This window comes from Phyllostomus discolor, chromosome 7, assembly GCF_004126475.2.
Source record: "Phyllostomus discolor isolate MPI-MPIP mPhyDis1 chromosome 7, mPhyDis1.pri.v3, whole genome shotgun sequence".
Taxonomy (NCBI): Eukaryota; Metazoa; Chordata; class Mammalia; order Chiroptera; family Phyllostomidae; genus Phyllostomus; species Phyllostomus discolor.
Window position 1 is genome coordinate 26,842,902 of NC_040909.2, and position 23,092 is coordinate 26,865,993.

The following is a 23,092-nucleotide window of genomic DNA, read 5'->3' on the forward strand; positions in this document are numbered from 1 at the left end:
AAACACTATGATCTCTATTTAAAGAGTATCTATCATAAGAAGTATCCAACATAACAGGTGAAAGCCCTAACTGAATTAGTTGCAAAGTAATGTGAAATGTCTCTGCTTTTAGGACAAGGGTTCAAGATTCAGAGTTCAGAAACTTGGATTTAATTTTTAGCTTTGCCACTTACAAGCCACATAACCTTGAAAGGGGCAAGTGAAGTGCTAGGGATTAAATGGTAACCCCGGTCCCACATCAAATTCCTACATTGAAATCCTAACCCCCCAGTGTGATAGTATTTGGAGAAAAAGTCTTTGGAGATACTTATATTTAGATGAGCTCATGAAGGTGGCCCTTCATGATTGGATTAGTGCCCTTACAAGAAGAGACACCAGAAAGCTTGCTCTAGTTCTTCCCTCCCCCTCCTCCTTCTCTCCCTTTCCCTCTCCATCCTTCCTTCTTTCCCTATCTCTCAGCCATGTAAGAACCCAGAAAGAAGGCATGTGTCTGCAAGACAGGCTGAGAATGCTCACCCGGACCCAGCCATGCTGGCACCCTGATCTCAGACTTACAGCCTCCAGAACTGTGAGAAAATTAATTTCTGTTATTTAAGCCACTCAGTCTATGATATTTTGTTGTGACAGCCCAAGCTGACTAATACATGGAGGCATTAAATTTCTCTGAGCTTCAGTTTCTCATTTGTAAAGTTGATATAATTATAACTAAGCCATCGGGTTATTGAAAGATTCAATGAAATAATAAATTATGAGAGCTTTTAATGAATTGCAAAGATTAATACAAATGCACGGTCTTGTTCCACTATTCCACATTGTTCCATATTGTAAATAATTATGATGATAATTACAATGATAATAATATTAGTTGCCATTGACTGAGTTCTTACTGTATGCCAGGCACAATACTAATGACTTTGCATGTGTCACATCTTAATGAGAGCCCTATGAGGTAGGTATTATTTTTACTCACATTTTACAGATGATGAAACTGAGGTCCAGAAATTTGGACCTCATAAGCATAAGAAATTTGGTTAGGGCCAAGTGATTATGAAAACGCAAAGAAGAAAAATATCTTTTTCCTTTTACATTTCCAGGTTCTCCATGGGTCTCTGTAACAAAAGACCGCTTACCAAGAGAAAAGCACACACATTTATTTAATACAAGTTTTACATGATACAGGAAACTTGATAGTGAAATAGAGACTGGAAGAACTGGTTAAACTTGAGTGTTTGATGAAGAGTGGAAAGTGCTGGAAAATGGGATTGGACAAAGTGTAGTGAACTGCAGCAAGTAAGAGCTGTGTGCTCAGATTCCTCTCAGAATCCGTCTTAGAGACAAGGATGCTCCTTTCTTCCAGGTACAGGAAGGGCGCCTCCCACATAAGGCGTTCTGACCTACTGCTACAGAACCCCGCCGACGCTGTTCTGGAACAGCAGTAGGACTCAACTGCCCGCTGCCAACAAGTGTGACTCCCAATGCCAAGAGTTTGGTGACAAAGGAAGGGGGTTGTTTATTTAAAGGTTATACAGGTTTACAATAATGGCAGGTTGCTGCCATTAAGTCTCACGCCCTTAAAAAAATTTGTAAACACACAGTCCTGCATCCCTTTGCCAAACCCAGGCTGTGTTTCAGAACACACCAGAGGTACCGTCTTTCAGAAAAGCAGAAGTCTGCAGCTCCACATTCCTGGTCACGGTTCAGCATTCCAAGCATCTCCCACTAACCTGTGTTTGGTTAGGCAGGCCCTTGCAATTCCCAGCACCATCAGCCGTGCTGCCATGTTCTCCAGGCAGGTTTCCCAGCAGGTCTCCTTTTTCTTACTCTAGCTCTTAATCCAAAACTGAGTGGTGCCCTCTTAAGCCATATCATCTGCTTCTCCCCTTACACACCAGACCTCACAGCAGACGGGAGGCCCTTCTACATCCTTTCAAACTGCATGGTTGTTTAATGGCCAGCCTAGGCCACATGGCTGAATCCTCAAAGGAGCAGACTAGCCTCTCCCTCACTACTGGCAGCACGGCAGAATCTTCTTTTCTTTCAGAGCGTCTTTATTTTTAAGTCCTGACCTGGAGCTTCCTACATGACTTCCTATCAAGCTCCTCCCACAATGTGCTACATCTGCCAATTTCCCCATAACATTTACATTCTTTCAGTTGCCATCTTTAGTCAGGGCAAGGATGATTCAGTGACATGAGCACCTCCACCTCTCTGCCTCTCCTGCAGGCATTGTACAAACCTCCAGCTACATCAGGAGTCCCTGAATACTCTGGAAGTCAGTATGCCTTTTGCCCGGGGTAGTAGCCTGCTTCCCTTCAGGAAAGACAGGGCTATCACCTTGCCATTGCTATGAAAAGTATCTTAAGCCATATCATCTGCTTCTCCCCTTCCCCCAACCATGGGCTGTGGGGAATACCTCCTATTTCAGGCTCCTCTTGCTTTGCAACCCATTTTACTACTTCAGGTAAAAGTCTAAGAGTTGTACTCATGATTTCTCTGATCCCTTCAGTGTAAAATATTCCATATGCCAAGGTGCTAAATTTGGGGGTAGTGTGTCCTCAGTAGCATCAAAAACCATGTGGAAAGTGCTATACTAAAGAGAGAAAAATAACCAGTGTGTTTCGACAGTACAGGGGAAGTAGTAGTTATTTCTGACAAGGGTGGTAGAGGTAGGAGCAAGGGACTTTAGAAGGACTTCACAAAGGGAGGGAGATTCAGGTTGGGTCTTGAAGAATGACTAAAGGCTCAGGTAGCAAGCAAGTGAAAAGGGAATGAGAGAGAACATCAAGAATGACAGGGTGGGAGTGAGAAAGTGCACAGTGGTTGGGGCAGCCACAGGTATACGAGGTGGGGAGTGGTTGAAACCAGGGAGGGGGCAGACAGGAAAGGCAAGTGGGGGGCAGAAGCCCACAATGGCCTGGTGAGGCACTCTAGCCAAGAAGGGTCAGGCCTGTGGGCCCACGTCTGAGGCCTGTAGAAGAGGATCCTAAATAACCCTCAATGATTCCTGACAGAACCCCCACAAAAGGCTATCTAAGAATGACAGAGCAAGAATGAGAACTGGCCAACATGTCTCATATGTCCAACGCAGCACTGGCCCACTCAATAGGACTGTCTGGCCCCTAGAGCCAGAAATAAACACCCAGCTCTAACTGAATAAAAACACAGGTGGTTTTTTTTTCCCCAATTAAATAGTCTCACTTCACCTCACCTGAACTCACATTACATATTTCATTTTGTCCTGCTTGCCAGAAATTGATCCGGGAATGTGGGAATTTACTGATAAGATGTCTCTGTTGGAAGGAAAGCAGAAATGTACACTCTTTTGTGTTCCTTTATCACGTCATTTTAAAACATGAAGGCCATTTCTTAAAGGGGAAACTCAACCTGGGTATGAACTTGTGCCCAAAGGGGTACAATGATGTTGATGGTTAGAATTTCTGCATGAAGCTTCAAAAATCAAAAGCCTAGCCTAGATTCAGAAGTCTAAATATGACTTTAATTAAGAAGTTTTCAGTTCCTAATTTCCTATCTCCTTGAGCTAAAGGGGGTCCAACAGTTTAAATCTGAGATTCTCATAAAGATACTCAATGTGTATTTTTACATGGATTAAAAAAGACTAGAAAAAAGCATATGTATTCAATTTATATATGATAAAAAACATTATTAATATTTCTAAATAAACCATTTTGCACTGAGCACTAGTAATGAATTACACTCACCTAGTGACCTAGTTCTAAATCCTTTATTCCCAAGCGCGCATGCAACAGTAAATAAACCCTGCTAATTAATCCTGCTGTCTTGTCTGAAAGAGATTTAAAATAACTAGAGGAAGTAAAATTTGCCTTGTGCATGAATTCAGAGCAGACCATGGGAAGACACTTATGTTTCCCTTGCTTGCTGCTCTAGAAATCTGAAGAACAGGCAAGGGGCTGAAGCGTCATCTGAAAAACACATCAGGTGCAACTCAGGAATATGCCGAGCCTATGCCCAAGGCTCTTTCAAGCCGTTTCTCCTTGTGCTGAAATCCATCCAAAGTAAAATCAAGACCACAGCAGTCTCTGACCCCTGGGAAGTGCAGGAGTAAGGTCCGGATCCTCATACATCAGCATTCATGCTCAGCCGGACTAGTTCACTGCCCACGGAGTGAAAGCAGGAAGTTTGCATGCCCGTCCCCATTTACTGTTCAAATAATTCCTCTGGCCTCTGACCTACCCTGTGGATCATTAATCGGTTATGGACACTGGTCTTCTACCTTCCTTGAAGTGAAATACCCAGTGGGATTCCAGCGGTAATGCCAGAAGAGGGAATTCATCAGACTTCCCTTTATGAGCATCACTGCCAATGGGTCCTGATTTCAAATCGCTAAACCTAAAGCAACTCTTTCCAAGTTCTCAGGAGCTGCCTGTGCCACCCAAGTTGGGGGTCTAGGAGAACCCCCCTCCACACATTTTTGCCAATGACTACTCAGTAATGACATGAAGTTTACATGGCTATTGGAGCTAACTATGTAGACCCTAAACAGGTTACTTGATAGGCTGCTGTACAAAAGGCCAATTTTTCTGTAAAAAGCAAAACAAAACAAAACATCCGGCCCTTGTCATAATAATGCAATTCTAACAAGGATCTTAGAATATGAGATTAAAAAAGCACTTTTAATATTACCCTAAGCCTGCCGTGTTACAGATAAGGAAACTGAGGCTCAGCAAGGCCACATCACTTCTTTCAGGTCTCAAATCAATTAATATCCCCAGGAACTGGAACAGATATCTCCAGGTCCTGGTCCAGTTCTTCTGGGGTTCTAGCTAATACACAGGTGAGAAGCACAGCTATAGGATTAACACAGCCTATTTTTCCAGAGCAATTTTCATACAATAATAACCTACAAAATATTTTGTACTAAAATATCATGTTAAGTTTTTTTTAAATTTACAGCCTGCGATACACTTTTTAAAAAGATTTTATTTATTTATTTATTTTAGAGAGGGAAGGGAAGGAGATAGAGAGAGAGAGAAACATCAGTGTGTGGTTGCTGGGGGTTATGGCCTGCAACCTAGGCATGTACCCTGGCTGGGAATTGAACCTGGGACACTTTGGTTCCCAGCCCGCACTCAATCCACTGAGCTATGCCAGCCAGGGCTCATGTTAAATTTTTAAAAAGTAAAACAAGACTCTTCAAGGAAAGTTCATGTTTGTGGTAGTGTTTAGTGATCTGTTCCCTAGACACAAACTGGAGAGCTTCCTATCAATATGGTAGCAGCCACTAGCTACCTGTGGCTGTTGAGCACTTAAAATATGGCTACTCCAAATTGAGATGTGCTGTGTAAGTATAAAATACACACCTGATTTCAAAGACTTAGTTAAAAAAATACAATTCCTCAATAATTTCTTATGGTTATAATATTTTAGATAAATTTGTTTAAATAAAATACATTATTAAAATTAATTTTGCCTGATTCTTTTTCATTTTGGGGGGGGAGAGCGTGAACACAGTCCCCCACTACCACAAATTATGCACTTGGTTTCCCACATTTGGGAAAATCTCAGGAGTCAGCACACCCGGAGTGCAATGGATAGGCCTCATCCTGGGAAAACCATCTTTGTGATCGTGGTACCTCCCCTGCCAGGTAAGTAATCTTTTTCACTTTTTTTAATGTTACTATTGGTAAGTGGGAAATTATATTTGGGGCTTGCTTTACACATCTATTGGACAGTGGCTGGACTAGTAGGTACATATTGGCTGTTTAATAGTCCCTCTTCCTTCCAGGCACAACGTGTGATTGCAGGTTCCCGCCCACTTTGAAATCAGATGTAGTCATATAGTTTTCTTTGGCCAATGAAATGTGAGTGGAAGAGACATGCATTCTTCTGGACACTGAATTTAATCGCCCATGCAAGACACTGCGCTGCCCTCTAAGGGGATTGCGGGAGTGAATATGGAAACTGAACCACTGTCAAGCTGACTATGAGTCGAGGCCCCTGCCACTTTACCTTAGATATGGAATGCGAGCTCAAAATAAACTTTTAAAAATAGTCCATTGAAATTTTGGGATTGTTCATTCCCATAGCATAACCTAACATATTCTTAAGTATAGCTTTCCGGTGTAAAGGTGTGCAGAGAACTATGCCATAAAAGCATTTCCCAAACTTCCCTAAATGCAGAACACTGTTGAAAGTGTAATGTTTTAACAGGATAGTAATTAGGGCCCATGAGATAAAGTGCATACTTAGATTATATTAGTGAAGATAGCAAAATTGGGTCATACAGAACCAATGATCTAAATCTGATTTGCATATCTTATTATTCTAAGAATAAACCCCAAATAAATTATTTTACATTAAGAATGAATAAATCAAGTTTGTTATTTTAATTTTTAGTATAAATTATGTTTTACAACAATTTTTTATGAAAATAATAGTTTTGTGACTTTTTAAAAATCATGAGCCTAACTTCCAGCCAAGATGGAGGCATAGGTAGATATACTGTGTCTCCTTGCACAACCAAGATAGGGACAAAAATAATTTAGAAACAGAATAACAACCAGAACTGACAGAAAATTGAACTGTATAAATCAGACAACCAAGGAGTTAAAATAGACACGTTCATCCAGACTGGTAGGAGGGGCGGAGTTGGGTAGCCGGGTGTGAGGTGCAGCACAGGAAGCAGAGAGCATTGGGGCTGGGCACATAAGGCATCCCAGGTGCGCAAGACCGCAGCTGGCAAACCCTGAGTGGGCAAGCGGCAGCCAGCAGACCCAGCGAGGTGGCAACTGTGAAGCAAGGCACTGCGTGCAACCCAGGATCCCAGCGCTGGGAAATAGAGCCTTGGGGCACTGATTGAAAACACCTGTGGGGGGCTGAGGCCCAGGGAGAGACGCCCAGCCTCACAGGAGAGGTCGTTGGAAAGACCCATGGGGTGCACACAGGAAATAGCACCAGAAAGGCCCAGTTTGCTTGGGGGAAGTGGCAAAAGGGACTGAAGTCTGAGGAGAGTGGAGCAACTGCCATTGTTCCCTCTCAGACCCCGCCCCTACAAACAGTGTCACAATCCAGCCACTGGGTTGCCCTGTCCTGGTGAACACCTAAGACTCCACCCCTCATATGTAACAAGCACGACCAGACCAAAAAAAAAAAAAGGCTCAAACAGAAGAACAAGTGAATGCCGCAGAACCCATCCTTTTAAGCGACTAAGAGATAGCCAGACTGTCAGATGCACAGTTCAAGGCACGGGTGATCAGGATGCTCACAGAATTGGCTGATTTTGGTCACAAATTAGATGAACAAATGAAGGCTACAATAAGTGAAATGAAGAGAAATGCACAGGGAACCAGTAGTGATGGAATGAAAGCAGGGTCTTCCATCAATGGAGTGGACCAGAAGGAAGACAGGAACAACCAAACAGAAAAGAATGAAGAAACAAGAATTCAAAAAAATGAGGAGAGGCTTAGGAACCTCCAGGACATCTTTAAATGTTCCAACATCCCAATTATAGGGGTACCAGAAGGAGAAGAGGAAGAGCAACAAGTGGAAAACTTATTTGAACAAATAATAAAGGGGAACTTCCCCATTCTGGAAAAGGAAATAGACTTCCAGGAAGTCCAGGAAGCTCAGAGAGTCCCAAAGAAGTTGGACCCAAGAAGAAACACGCCAAGGCACATCATAATTACATTAACCAAGGTAAAAATGAAGGAGAGAATCCTAGAAGCAGCAAGAGATAAGAAGACAGTAACCTACAAAGGAGTTCCCATAAGACTGTCAGCTGATCTTTCAAAAGAGACCTTACAGGCAAGAAGGGTCTGGAAAGTATTCCAAGTCATGAAAGGCAAGGACCTACATCCAAGATTGCTCTATCCAGCAAAGCTTTCATTTAGAATGGAAGGGCAGATAAAGTGCTTCTCAGATAAGGTCAAGTTAAAGGAGTTCATCATCACCAAGCCTTATTTTATGAAATGTTAAAGGGACTTATCTAAGAAAAAGAAGATAAAAAACATGTACAGTAAAATGACAGCAAACTCACAATTATTAACACCTAAAACAAAAACAAAAAGAAACTAAGCAAACAACTAGAACAGGAACAGAACCATAGAAATGAAGATCATATGAAGGGTTAGCAACAGGGGAGTGGGAGGAGGAGAGAGGGGAAAAAGGTACAGAGAATAAGTAGCATAGATGGTAGGAAGAAAATAGACAGGGGAGGGCAAGAATAGTATGGGAAATGTAGAAGTTAAAAGACTTATGACACATGGACATGAACTAAAGTGGGGGAATGTGGGTGGGAGAGGGTGTGTAGGATGGAGGGGAATGAAGGGGGGAGTGATGGAACAACTGTAATAGCATAATCAATAAAATATATATATATATAAATAAAAAATAAAAATCATGAGCCTACTTTAATATTAGAAACAAGGTTGCTGATCAAGGGCAGCATACAGTCTCTTCCTAAATGTTGCCTTAACTGCATTATAATTTTTTTAAGAAATCACATTTTCCAGAAACAGAAAACCAATATGATCAGTGTGTTTTGCTACACTCGGAAACTACTGAAGCAGGCTTCTCCAAAATTCAATTGTTTCATCCCAAATAGCTCACTTCATTCTTTTTTTTAGAAAACAAAGTATGATTTTTCATTTCCACTTTGAAGCACTCACTTTTTGCTTGTTTTAGAGTCTATGAGCTCTCGAGACTCTGCTTTTTATTTACAACTTTCTTCTTTCAATCTCAGATCCACTGAGAACAAGTGTATGTAGTATCTTTTTACACGCAATCAAAACTAAATATTATCACAAATTAATTTCTGATTGAGATATATCACAACCTTTCAAAGCATTTTTAATATATTCACAAGCTATGCAATTGTCACGACTAATTTGAGAATATTTTTATCACCCCACAAAAACCCCATTCCCATTAACAGTTACTCCCTACTTTCCAATCCCCCAGTTCTGGGCAACCACTAATCTATCTCCTGTCTCTATGGGTTTACTTTTTCTGGATATTTCTTATAATTGGAATTTATTCATGTGGTCCTTTATGCCTGGATCTTTTACTTAGCATAAAGTTTTCAAGGTTCATCCATACTAAAGCATGAATCAATAGTTCGTTACTTTTCGTGGCCAAATATTATTCCATTCTATGATGGCAATAACACATTTTGTTTATCCATTCTTAAGTTGATGGACATTTGAGTTGTTTCCACTTTGGGATATTATGAATAATACTGCTCTGAGCACCCATGTACAGGCTTTTCTGTAAAAATATGTTCTCAGTTATCTTGGGTCAAATTAAAATTTTAAGACAAGAAAATAACTTTTAAGACATAACACAGACGGGTAAATTCTGCCCTTGGAGCAAAGTGCGTATCAGATATCTTGAATCTATACTTCAGGCATAAGGTGAATTCCTGGGGAACAGGGGCACACTGGGAGATTTTCAGCTGGCCTTTTTTGTTTCCAGTTTGTTCCAGGCAGGAGCTTTCTCCACAAGCCCTGGTCACTACCACCACCCTCTATAAGGTGTCCACACCCCACTTTGCATTCCAGGAAATTCCTGAGCATCCTGGATCCACTTATGGTGAATCAGAGGGGGGCCCTGAACAAAATCTCAGAGCACAGATGACTCACTCATGCTGGATGATTGACATCCATTGTGCTGGCAACTGTCTATCAGCAGCCCTCTTTGGACCACAACAGGAGGCCCAGACAGGCCTGTAATTGATTTCTAGAGAGCCTCCTGGGACTGGAAACACACTGTGCTGATTTCTGTGGGAAGTTATGGTCTCTAACTTGTATGCTGCACCCCTTTAGAATGGTTCCTCCCAATGCTTTGTAATATTCTTTCTCTTGATCCCATGGGGTTTTTAAAAATCTGTTGTGCCTTTTACTATCCCTGTAATTGTCTACCTTTCATCAGTGTATTTTGAACTCAAGACTCAAATATACTGTCTTTTTTTTCTTGTCTTCCATGCTTCTATTCACCCAGAGAAGAGGCTGGCTGATGTCTCGACACATGGGTTGGGGAAAGGAAGAAGAGAAGGGCCCAAGAAAAAGAATTTGATTTTAATATACAACTTTGGAGAAGATGGGAGGTAAGAAGCACACCAATTGATTATTCTCAATATTATCCTGCAACAGCAGTGTTCTCAGTAATGCCATGCCATTTCTTAATGATAAATTATTCCATGAGACTAAGAATAACTATAGGTTTGATATTTTTTAGATACTTAATAAAAAATTCACTAATATCAATTTTCCCCACTGAATTCTATTGATGCCTGGCACAACCCTGGCCTTCTGTGGGACCCAGTTTTGGAAATGAGATACCCTAGCACATACAACCATCACGTATCTGTTCTGAGTTTCATATCATTAAATGCCCTCAATTTGTGACACACTACATTTCATTGGCCAAAGCAAATCACACAGCCACGCCCAAGTTCATAGGGTGTAGATGTATAATCCTCATGGAGAGGGGCACCATAGTGAGGGGCCCTGAATCTGAGTGAAGACTAAGTAAGTCAACAACAGGACCAGAGCCAGCAAGCCTTACAAATCTTTGGATGCTTGTGTGAGATCTAACTTACCAAGCCATGCTTTCTCTTCACCCTCATTGAGTTCTTCTCTGAGATCATTTGGTTCCATTCTTATTGGGACCACATCGCCTGGTCAAAGCCATGACATTACACCCCACCACCTTTCTTTAACTTTGAAATCTCAGAAAGTAGGGTTTGGGATCTCAGTAGGGTCCTCAGACTCTTTTTCTGACAAGACCCTTGGCTCCTTATGCAAATTAGCCTCCTTCCCTTTCTGCACTGGGTACAGCATTCTGTTTATTGCCTGTTCTGCTCCCTACTCAGAGGCAATGTCAAGGGCAAGAGAGCCATCCCAGCAATGGACTAGTTAGCTCCAATCCCAGGCCAAATTGTGGAAGGCTCTAGAAGTTGAAGCCACCATTTTCTTTCCTGTTCATGACTTCCACCATACAGTGATGTTGACTAACAGAAAAAGTGCCACATCTTGGGTAGGACAAATTAACTAGTCTTAGCAGAAGTAATAAAGTGACTGCACTCAAGTTCTCTCAAACATGCATGCTTGTGTTTACATATTTATTCTAAATCTAAAACCCTCCCTTTCCTTGATCACTGTTTATACTAAGATTGCACTTACCTGCAAAAGCAGAAGACCCCCGAAAATGGTGACTTAAATAACTAGGTATGTAAGGGAGCTTTTTTCTTTTATATAACATTACATTCTAAGTTAAGCAGTGCTGGTACTGAAGTTCAGTGATGCTAATGCTATCAGGTTTTCTTCTCTTCTTCCACTCCTCCATCTCTAATGTAATGATTTTCATGGCCGTGTTTGTCAATTCATGGTCTCCAATGTGTTGCTGGCCCTCCAAGCTCTTCGTTTTCAAGAAGGAAAAGAGCAAAGCACAATGGGCTTTCTCTTAAGGAGGCTTTGCCTTTTTATTCAGAAAGCGGCACAGTAGGGGCCTCCCTGTTAAAGGGCTTCTACCTGTATCTTATTGACCTGAAGTGTGTCATTTGGTCCCCGAGCTATAACAACCTCTGTAGTTACCACGGGTAACAAAGAAAGGGGGTTTGAGGCTGAATTTATGTCAGCCAGCACAAAGCATCTTTCAGAGTCCCTTCTTGGTGTGGAATAAAGAGGCAGCCAGGCCAGAGATGCTGCAGTCAGAACCAATGAGGGCCCAGCTTGGTTCAGAGGCCCTCCTCCCCCTCCAGCGCAAGGCCTTATAAAAATTCCATCTACCAGCTGCCATATTTTAGAGAAAATGGGAGGGAAACTTTACTCTGATCCTGGGGCACAAGTTGAATGAGTTCACCCCAAAGGGGACTACTGACATCAGAAGAGACTGAAATATTGTCAACGGGGCAGATGAGAACTTCTTTCCCTCTCATTCATACTGTACGTTATTCTTCACAGTTTGTGACCCCATGGGGGCCTGTAGAAAAATTAAATTTAAAGAAGCTACCTTTTCTTTGTACATCTGAATGTAGCATGGATCACTACTGGTGCCTGGTTAGCACTTATATATAAATAGCAGTGGATTTATAAAGATAAGAAATCTGTCTCTGCTGCCAATTCTGTGATAGGAAGGTGTGGTATTTATATAACATCATGTCTTGAAGCACTTTGCTAGCACAATAGTGTTTATTTACTCAGTATCAGGAGTACAGTTTTTGTGGCCCTAATGTGAATTCATAAGTGGCAATTGTTTCTGCTTGGAATCAAAACAAAAAATGCACTCCTTTTATTGTTATTTTGGATACATCTGTGATCCAGTTGCAACATCTGGAACCTGTTGAATCTAGATCTTTTTACAAACAAAAAGAATTCTAATATTAATTTTGTTTTTTAAAGGGATGGATATTTACTTAAACTGGGGCTGTTTGATGTAAAATGTTCAATGTCGGGGAAAAAACAGATTTGTCTAATTTGTGGCTTGAAACAAAAGCTTTTGTGATACTGGATTCTGGGGAATTTTGTTTTTACTTGTCAGACTGTACAAATGCCCAATAAACATTTGAATGGTCTGTTAACAAAGTAGCATTTCTTTTAAATAATGAACAGCAATGTCAAGAAAACCCAAATGATTTTTAAAACATAGCCAAGTAGGTTTTTGTTCATTTTTAAATCAAATAGGAATATTTTAAAGTTCTTTCAGGGAAAACTTATAATTTGGTATCATGTGTATTGAAAATTGTGTTTAACTTTCCTATGAGATTAATATTATTCTATGCTAAAAGGAAATCAAAATCCAAAATTTCTACTGTACAATTAAATCCAGAGTTGAGGTCTCTAATGCTAAAGTTTATCTGTAGGCATATCCTTAGGCAAAAACAGGAAATTAACAAACATGTACTAAATGGCCAAATACATATTTTTTTCTGATCACCTCTTTTCAAATTAACTTTTTCCTTTTCAGATAAAGTCATTCATATCCTATGTGGAAAATCTGAAAGATTTTGATTACCTTGATGAAGATAGACACATAGTACTACTACCTTTTAGAGATAACTTTGCATATTAGAGTATATCTCTTTATACTTTTGTCAATTTGGTATATTTTAAAAGATTTTACATTTATCAAATGAACAATCTGAGTTGCATTTTGCTAATCTGGTGGATTTGTATCTACTTCTGGAACAGTTAGAAATATTAACTAAAAAAGAGCAACTGACCAATCAATCATTCAACAAGTATTAAGGGTACTCATCATATCTTGTGGTTAATACCAGTTTAAGAACTATGAAAAATAAAGTACATGGTTAATCTCTTCCTTAGGGAATTTATAGACTATGTGTAAGATGGGACTAGCATGTATGAAACAATTCAAAAGCAAAACTGGATAGTAAATGTTATAATACTTATTACTTTAGTGATTATTAAATGACACCATGTAAGTGAGTCTGTGGCCTAATTAGGGTTCATGTGATTCAAGAAACAGAAACCCACTAAAAGGAGACTGAAAGATGCAGAGGTATTTCACAGAGTGCAAAGCACCAAGGCATTGGAATCAAGAACTACTGATTCTTGAGCTCTTAATTCAAATTCTAATGGGAGAGAATTTGATTGACTCAACTTAGGTCAATGTTCATTCACATACAATCAATTGGAGCCAGAAGAAAGAGGTCATGTGGCACCCTGAATTGCCCAAAGGGCAGACACAGTTAACACCTATGTTAAGAACCTACTTCTTGTTTCAGTCAGGAATGTGCTCAGGCCCAGAGGATGAATCATGACCGATCCAAGTCCATTATTATGGATGTATTTCCCTTTTGCCAAATAAACACTTAGCCAGATTCTCTTTGAGATGGAAGTGGATACATAACACGGTTCTGGCCAATGAGTATAAAATGAAGGCTATAAGGAAAGATTTTCCTCCCAAATAAATGAGAGATATTAGAACAGAGTACTTTCTTCCTCTACACTTTTAACTCTGAAGGTAAGTCATGCTTTACGGTACTAACTAAAGAATCCCAGAGATGCTAATTCAGAGCCCTAATATCACTGAGCCTCACCACCAATGCTGGAACTGCTTACATCTAGACTTCATTTTAATTTAGCTTTTAAAAAATCAGTATTATTTAATCACTTTTAATCAGGCATTCTGTTACCACTATCCAAAAAGCATCCAAAATGGTAGTTATCTCTTTTGGGGCTGTGGTAGGAGCAGGTTCTTGCAGAAGGGGTTATGAGGACAGAGAGAAAATTTTGGCATAGTTAGCATAGTTTTTTATGGTTCAGGCATGGTGTTAAGTACCACATACCTGTCCTTCCACCTAGCCTATCCTTCTACTGATCCTCTAAGGTGAAACAGTTGTACTCACCTTTTACCCACCGAGCTTCAGTGAGGGTAAATGGCTTGCCCAGTGTTATTAAGTGCTAGAAACAATACAAACCCAATGCAAATCCAAAGACTTGATATACTCCTTCCCCACTTTCACACGTGTTGTCATCCAAAATTGCACATAATGTACTTTAGACACTGAAATGGCTATGAGAGAAGAAAGTAAAGGTGGGATAGACAGAAAATTCCACACATTAGGGTAAACTTGACAAGACCTGAATTCAGTATTAGGTAGAATTGAGAGAGGAAAAGCATAGCTAGAAGGGCATGCTTAAATGAAAGGAATACGGAAGGTAGAATGAGAAGGGAACACTGATGGGCAGTCTAATGAGGGCTATGTAGGGTGAAGTCATATGTTAAAGGGCTCTAAGAGCCAGGCTGAAAAGGTTAAATTTAATATGATGAAACTGGAACTAGGAAACCCTGGGTGGTTTGTGAGCAGAGCATAACAGCAATATATTGACAGTAGTGTTCGATGGACATTGCGGTGGCATGGATTCTAGTCAGATACCTGTTGGAATCATCGGGCACAGAATGAAGAGAACATGGCCTCACTTTTTCTAATGAGGGACGTGTCCTATGGTCTGGAAGAAAGTGGTGAGGATAGAAAGGAAGGTCTGTTAGAGAATCGATTTAAAGAAAAACAAATGGAATTTGACGACTGAAAAGATATGGGAAATAACAAGAGAATGTTTCCTTCAACTCTTTTTCTTTCTTTCCTTTTAAAGTATGTATATTCTCTCCTTTTCTTCTTCACTCTGTGATTTTCTTTCAACTTGTGTTCTGTTCTGGTCACTTCTGACTTTTCACTTCCTTTACTTTGTCTGTGTTGGCCAAAACGCTAGCGGCAGCTACACAAAACAAAGCATTTGCCAAAAGGGAAGCCACGGTGGTTCTATAGACAGATTTTTTTTTCCCAGTCAATTCCACATAGGACAAAGGAAAAATGCTTAGAAGGGAAAAGAAAACATTTTTGGGGGTGATACAAAATTAATTTATGTTTGTGTTAATCAAATTGTTTCCAGAGACTTTCCTGCTAAGCTCTAAATACTGACCTTCTAAATGTTGTATTCATTTACCCGATGTCTCACCTCTTTTCTCTATAGTTATTATCACTCTAAACTGAGGGGACCCAGAGCAAGAACAGAACTTCAAAAATTTTAGACCTTAGCACATTGTTGTCCACAGGAGATTTCTCTGAGATTTTCCACATTGCCTAAAAAAACACACAATATATATAAAAAAAACCTCTTTAGAAATCACAGGTCCCAACATTTCTCCATCTCTCTGGCAATTCTTTGGTTCCTAAATGTTCTTTGAAAATGAGGGACTGACAGATTTAAATAAGAGCTCTTATCTGGTTTGTTAGGAGGATGTCCAGGAAAGAGCTGATATTCAAAGATTCAACAGTTGGTGTTTATACCAGAGATTTCCTCTCTTTTGTGGCTTACATCTCTCCAGTTTAGGGAAAGAAATTCTTGGAAACGAATGTTCACTCTGGTTCATTGCAGTGGACTAGAATTTCAAGGAGGCTCCAATACCAATTTTTCCTTTGCCCAAAGGGCTGAGGGGGAAAAGAAAGGAAGAAGCCAAACTCCTGAAAACAATATAAAAAAACAAGCAACCCAAAAGAAAAATGGCCGAAGGCTATGGAAAAGGCATTCACAGAAGAGGAATCTTCTCTGAGAGCAAACAATAGAAAGAGGCTCAACTCCATAAGCAATCAGAGAAATGGAAAGTAAAATGAAAACCAGATGCCATTTCTTGCCCATCAATATGACAAATTAAAGTGTGATTTATCAATATTGGCAAATGAATAGACAAATGAGATTGTCACTCACAGCTGCAAATTAGTATCTATTGGCATAGCACTTGAAAGGGCAGTTTCGTCTTGTCTATTAAAATTTGAATTGTGTGTATCTCATGACCCAGCCACTAAACTTCTTGATGTTCACTGCAGAAAAATATTCACGTGGTTCCAATTAGATGGGTTCATTATATATTGTTTGCAATAATTAAAAAAGTGAAAAAAAACCCTAAATGTTCATTGACCAGGGAATGGGTAAATTACATGGTATATGTCCATGTTACATAGATTATGCCACAGTTAACAGCAACTAGGTGGATCTATATACTTAACATTAGAAGTCTCTGAGTCATATTGTTAAAGGAAAAAAATCAGGTTGCAAGATGCATATAGTATAATAACATTTGTATTAAAACACAACAAAATATTATGTATTCCAAATACAGATGTACTCTGTAAGTACAAATATATAGCATAAGTATACATCTTCTACAAGTATACTAAAAGGAGTACACATTTTTTGATCGGTACAAGCACTTTCTGTAAGTACATATACTAAATATTTATACAGAGGTGAACAAAAGTAGGTTAATGAAAATAACAAATACAATAATCAATCAATCAATCAATAATACCACAATCAACTGTTTCGCATACTCACAACTATAAACCTACTTTTGTACACCCCTGTATAAGTATACAAAAGGGGATACCTAGAAAAAAGGTCTGAAAGGACTTATACCAAACTAGCCACAGTGGGGAGGGATCTGAGATGCAGACTTGGTGGACAAAAGGGGACTTAAACGTTACTTTTAATGCTTGTAATTATTTTAATGAGGGGAAACACACTTATGTATTCTCAAAAATGGATAAGAAAGAGAAAAAATTAAACACAGAATAAAACTATGAAAATAAAATTGAGAGTCACTAGGGATAAGGAAAGGAAAATGTACAAATTCTACCAGCTTTTCCTCCCTGCTCCTCCACGAGTGTTAAACAGTTTCTGCTTCCCTGATTTGCAAAAGTCTCCTCAGTGGTTCTTCAACTCGGAAAAAGCCATTCCAAAGAGATGAGGAGAAATATATATATGAGTAGGGACCCAGAAGTGTGGACCAAGGCTGGAGATGATGACCCCACTTATTAATGCAAATATATCAGAAATGACTAAAAAACTTTTAAAAAAATTATAAAACACTCATAGCTTCCCTTTTTATTTGGCTACTCACACAAAACCGGGGATTTGACACATAACTTGTCCCACTATATTAGCCCTTTCTTCCTCTGGGTAGTTTGCTACCACAGCACAATGGTTAAGAACTCAGAAGCCAGACTGGGTTAAAATTTCCACTCTGATATTTGCCAATTGTGTAATCTCAGACAAGCTATTTGACCTCTCTGTACCTCTGCTTCTATCTCTATAAAATGGGGATGATGATAATAATAGTATCTATTATCATCATGAAGATTAGATAAACTAATAAAAGTAAAATAGAATAGTGCCTAGTACACAGTAAACACCATTATCAGTACTAGTGCTTATTGTCATTATTGTTACTTTTAAAAAGTCAGTCACTTTTCAAAGTTATGTGTTTAGGCAGGTCTTGTGAAGCCATTGTGAAGATTAGGTCAGCTTGGTTCAGACCAACCTCAAAATTCAGGCAATTTGCTCACGAGATCAAGTGTTGAATGAAAAAACGATTATACAGGTCCCAGGGTTAAACGTGCACAAGGAGAGCTTAAGCAACATTGCTCAGTGGACAGACATCTCTGCAAGTATGCACACGTGCACTTAAGATGCATGTTGCTATGCTGGGCCATGTGAATACAGGCCCAATAGAAGCTGAGGCACCATACCTTCGGATTCAAGTGGAATTGGTTCAAACTCCAGCCCACATACAGTGGGAATAGCATATGCCTCTTCCATCTCTCTAGGATTTTGGGGAGTATGGTTTATGCTTTTCCAACTCACTTTGTGCTCTAAGCTTCTGTTCCTACTCAATTATTTCATCTGTGAATCATCTTGCTGTCCTGATTGTAGTCCTGCCTATAACATGTTACTGCAGAGAGGAAAAAAAGACCTTTTCCTTGACATCCCTCACAAAACACTACTGGCACAAAGCTTCTGTGCAATAGAGGGGACATTATGTTACGGAGTCACAGGGCAAAGCCATAAATCTTTTAGCTGTGAGCCCTCATCTTAAAAGTGCTCTGGTTGACCTCACTCATCACCTATTTCAGTCAAGATTCTTTGTTGCAAGCAACAGACCCATACAGTTTGGCTGATTTAAGCAAGAAAAGAATCTCAGAAAGGACTGAATAATCAGGCTAGGAATCTGTGTCTCCAAGAATGACACATGGAATCATGCTGCAAAACTGGTTCAGTGAAGAAACTTCAGCTGCCACTGTTGGGCACTGAATTGCAGCACAGCTTGCACAACTAACAGCAGTGGACATGACGACTATAACTGATGTCATGTTGATGCTGCTGTTGCCACCCTTCTTCAGAATGTATTCTCTGCAGTCACTGCTTTGTGGCATCATTAGTCTCATATTCAAAATTTAGGTGAGTATATCTCATTAGTGTTGTCTAGGTCATATGCCAAGCTCTAGCTGCAAGAGAGGCTGGAAAGGTTGGCTCTCTGTAAGGTAGGCATTCTCAAATCCAAACATGCAAGGTATTTATGGCAAATTGTTTAAGTCAGTGCTTCTTGAACTTTAATGTGCTTACAAAGCATCTGAAGGTCTTATTGAAATGCAGATTCCGATTCATTAGGTCTAAGGTAGGCCTGAGATTCCATAGCAACCAAATGCTGCCAAGCTGCTGGTCTGGACCACACAAAGTAGCAAAGCTCTATAGCAAAGAATTTCAAATTTGGTTGTATATTGGAGTAACTTGAGAAACATTTAAAAATACTGATGTCTGGGTTTCACTCTCGACTGACTTAATTTGTCTGGTAACACAAACTTTTAAAAGCCTTTGGATGATTCCAGTGTATTCAGATAGCAGCTTTCAAAGAAAGCTGCAACTTCTCCTCACTTTGCAAAATTATTTCTTTCCTCCATATTCTCAGATTTCCACTTTTTGAGCCTTGCTTGGTTTCCCCCTTTGAATTCAATTACTCTCATTTATAATGCAGAAAACTTGACACTTCACCCCCTACTTCCTTAAATCCAACTTTGCATATCCAAAGACCAGATAAAGAGTGCTCTTAATCCAGTATTCTCCAAAAAGTATGTTACCTGTTGCCCTGAGAGAGTGTAATCTGAAGAGATCCACAGATAAACATTTAAAATTTTACTAGTTATACATTTATTTTAATGTGTGTTGCTAAACAATGCAACTAGCACAACAAATGTGATTTCATAAATATAATTGTATAGGAAAATACTGAGTCATTTTTTTTAAAGATTCTATTTATTTATTTTTAGAGAGGGAAGGGAGGGAGAAAGAGAGAGAGAGAAACATCAATGTGTGGTTGCTGGGGGCCGTGGCCTGCAACCCAGGTATGTGGCCTGACTGGGAATCGAACCTGTGACACTTTGGTTCACAGCCTGAGTTCAATCCACTGAGCTACGCCAGCCAGGGCTGAGTCAGTTTTTTTTTTTTTAAATTAGGTAAATAATAATGTAGAAATTCAGAGCAGATACAATAAAAATCATGCAAATGGTCTGCAAATAAATGAATTTTGAGAGTGCTTATACTAGTTGGAGTCCCAGGCTTTAGGAGCACAATAGAAATGGCAGAGGAGGTTTTTTAAAAAGCCATTTTTTTCTTCCCATCCTATTAGTGTGTAAAGCAGCGATTTTCAACCTTTTGCATCTCATGGCACACATAAAGGAAGTACAAAAATTGTGTGGTACACCAAAAACTATATATTTTTTGCTGATCTGACAAAAAATAGGTATAATTTGGATTCATTCACACTGGACTGCTATTGTTGTGTTGGCTGTTGTCATTTTTTTGACAATCTAAGCAAAAAGAGGTCAGTGCCCCTGACTAAATAGTTAAGTACTGCATGTTTTAAAAATTCTTGCCACACACCAGGGTGCCACTGCATTCTGGTTGAAAAATCACTGCTTGCTCTGCAGGGATGTCCAGCCTTTTGGCATCTTTGGGCCACACTAGAAAAAGAAGAGTTTTCTTGTGCCACACAGTAAATATATTGTGACATATAATCACCAAAAAAATCTCATAATGTTTTAAGTAAATTTGTGATTTCATGTTGGGCCGCATTCATAGCCATCCTAGGCCACATGTGGCCTGCGGGCCATATGTTGGACACCCCTTCAGTCCAAAGGATAAGGAAGCAATATAGAGGTTTATTTCTCAATTTATATGAACTTGCTACCAATCTTAACACATTGAAGTGATTACAGTCAGTAGTGATCTCAAATAACAATTTTTTACTAAGTAAAGATTTCTTGGGGTTTTAAGAGAATACCACCAACCTTTAAAAAAGTCGTAATCTAAATAAAAACGACGATAAGAATTGCTTATGGAATAAGAAATGCAAAAACTAATTTAAATTCCTTAAACAATTAATCTTTGACAAAAAAAATGAGTGAATTTTTTTTAAATTGTTGAAAGCTATCACAAACCCAGGAAGCCCAAAAACTCACAAGCAGGAGAAATTTTAAAACTTCATACCCAGACACAACATTGTGAGATTTCAAAACAACAAAAATAGATCTTAACCAGAAATTAGAGTAACAGCAGATTTCTTAGTAGCAACAGAAACCAGGAGATAATAGAACATGTTCAATATTGTGAGAGAAAATAAAAGACGATTGTTCTTAGAATTATACTATATCCAGTATAATTATATTCAATGAACAAGGGCAAAATAAAAGAATTTCAGGTCGGAAAAACCCTGAGGGTTTACCACATCACACTCTTATGAAAGAAAATTCTATAGAATTTACTTCAGGCACAAGGAAATGACGTCTAATTTAAAGGAGGAAAACACGATAGAACTAAAGTAGTGAATAATAACAGTGGCTCATAAATTGGGAGGAGGGTGTATAGAGAGAAAAACATCCTAAGGCCTTTGAATTATTCAAGAGGACAGTAGAGATATTTATTATTTTGGACTTTAAAATAGTGGAATAATTAGCTTAAAATATTCATAGAGTATGTTACTCCAAATAAGTTGAGAAAAAATATATACCAAACACAGGCACACACTAAAGGGGCCTTTTCTCTAAGTCTGATATTTAATCTTTTTTTGTTGTCTGCCATTCTCATTTATGATAGTAGTTTTATAATTTTTTCATTATGACCCTCTTTTTTAAAGGGTCCCTTGCTTATGAAAATCCCTTTCAGACTTTACGGAAAACATCTGCCCAGGTTGTTTTTATGTTTGTTTCTGCCTTGCATTCCAAATATACCTTGTGTGGAATCTTTTGGGGGAGTAAGTGGGGATTGGGGAATAAATTTCTAGGTTTTGAGGTCCCAACGAAACATAAGTGTTCTTGTAAAAAGCAGGTCTAGGGTTTCAAAATTTCATAATATTTTCTGTTTATCCACAAATGGGACATGCTTCCATTGGATCTTTTGTATTTTCTCTACTCTGCCTTCAGGTAAAGAAGATGATGTCTTTTGGAGACAATGACTTTTTGTAATGCACTCAGTTCCAGCCCTGACCTTGGGCGACTCCAAACTCTTACCACCTGCCCCTAAACTTCCAGGCCTAAAGTTACAAAGACTAAAATCTTGCCCATACCCAAGATGACCAACAGTCCCGGTTTGTTTGGGACCTGGTTTTCAAGGAGGTGGGGTTTTCCAGTGGGAAAATCAGGAAAGTCCAGGGCAAACTAGTTGGTTACCCTACACTCCAGCCCTCATATCCAGAGCCAGAGGAGAACCAGTTAAGTCACTGCTCTGGTTTTCATTTTAATTCCTGGCATCTTATGATTTCCCTTCATTTTTTCTGGGTTTAGCTGTGTATCAAAACAAAGGTCAGTTTTTATTTTATCTAGTAATACTAGGTATTGGTAGTGACACAGTTTTTCAGGCTACAAAAGCCCACCATTTTGCCATCTCACATAGTAACATTTTCATGCTTTTCATCTGCACAAAAGGGAACTTTGAGGATAGTAGTCATAGCCAGTTACCCGCTATCAGTACAGGGTGTTGGAATAGTTTCCAAAGTTGTGTGATTTGCTCCATTAACCGCCTCACAGCTCACCCTCACCCAAGGTACTATTTCCCTGACCTTGAGAATATTCTAGAATTCTCTAGGCAGGCCTAGCTATATCTTCCTGTAAGGCCTGGAAGACAAATTCTCCCCGTTACAATATAAACTCCCTGGCAGGAAAAAAATAAAAAGATATTTGCCCATTTTGTTCAATCTCGAATCTGCAGTATCTGGTAATCATAAGCACTCAATAACTGTTTAACCAATGAACATCCTGAACATCAAGCTGGCCTGACCCTAGCTGGCTATTTCCAATCCAATCCCATCTACCTCGAATTTGACGGAAACACATTCATGTTTCATTTCTTTCGACGTTCCGTCCCCTGTTCTGCTTAAACTCATTTCTATTTTCTATTTCTTCAACCAATTGAAGTGGGACCCGGTGCTTGGAATAATCGTCATGGGACAAATCCTCTGCATTTGGGACGCCATTTTGAATCTAGATCGTAGACACATTAAAATTTTTTTTTAATTTCAACACACATTTAAGTATGCATACTTATGTCAAGTATACCCCTAAAGCACTTTTCGGGTGACAGGTGCGTCTGTGGATTGGTCAGTTTGTCTCAGGGAAGCTCCTCCATGGCTGCCCACTGTCGGCCCACGCACACCCCCTACGTACCCCCCACGTACCCTTGCCAGGGGAGGGGGGCCGACGTCCCCCGAGGCGTCCCCCCTGCAGGGGGCGGCGCTGTCACCCATTGGCTAAGGAGTCTCGGAT

At 39.5% G+C, this 23,092-nt stretch overlaps 1 non-coding gene across 1 annotated transcript; it reads right to left on the reverse strand.

Moving 5' to 3' along the window:
- Window positions 1-5,469: 5,469 nt before the first annotated feature.
- LOC114502214 lies at window positions 5,470-5,632 on the reverse strand. Its single transcript, XR_003685061.1, has one exon. It is a non-coding gene; the product is annotated as a U1 spliceosomal RNA (small nuclear RNA).
- Between the last annotated feature and the right edge of the window lie 17,460 nt (window positions 5,633-23,092).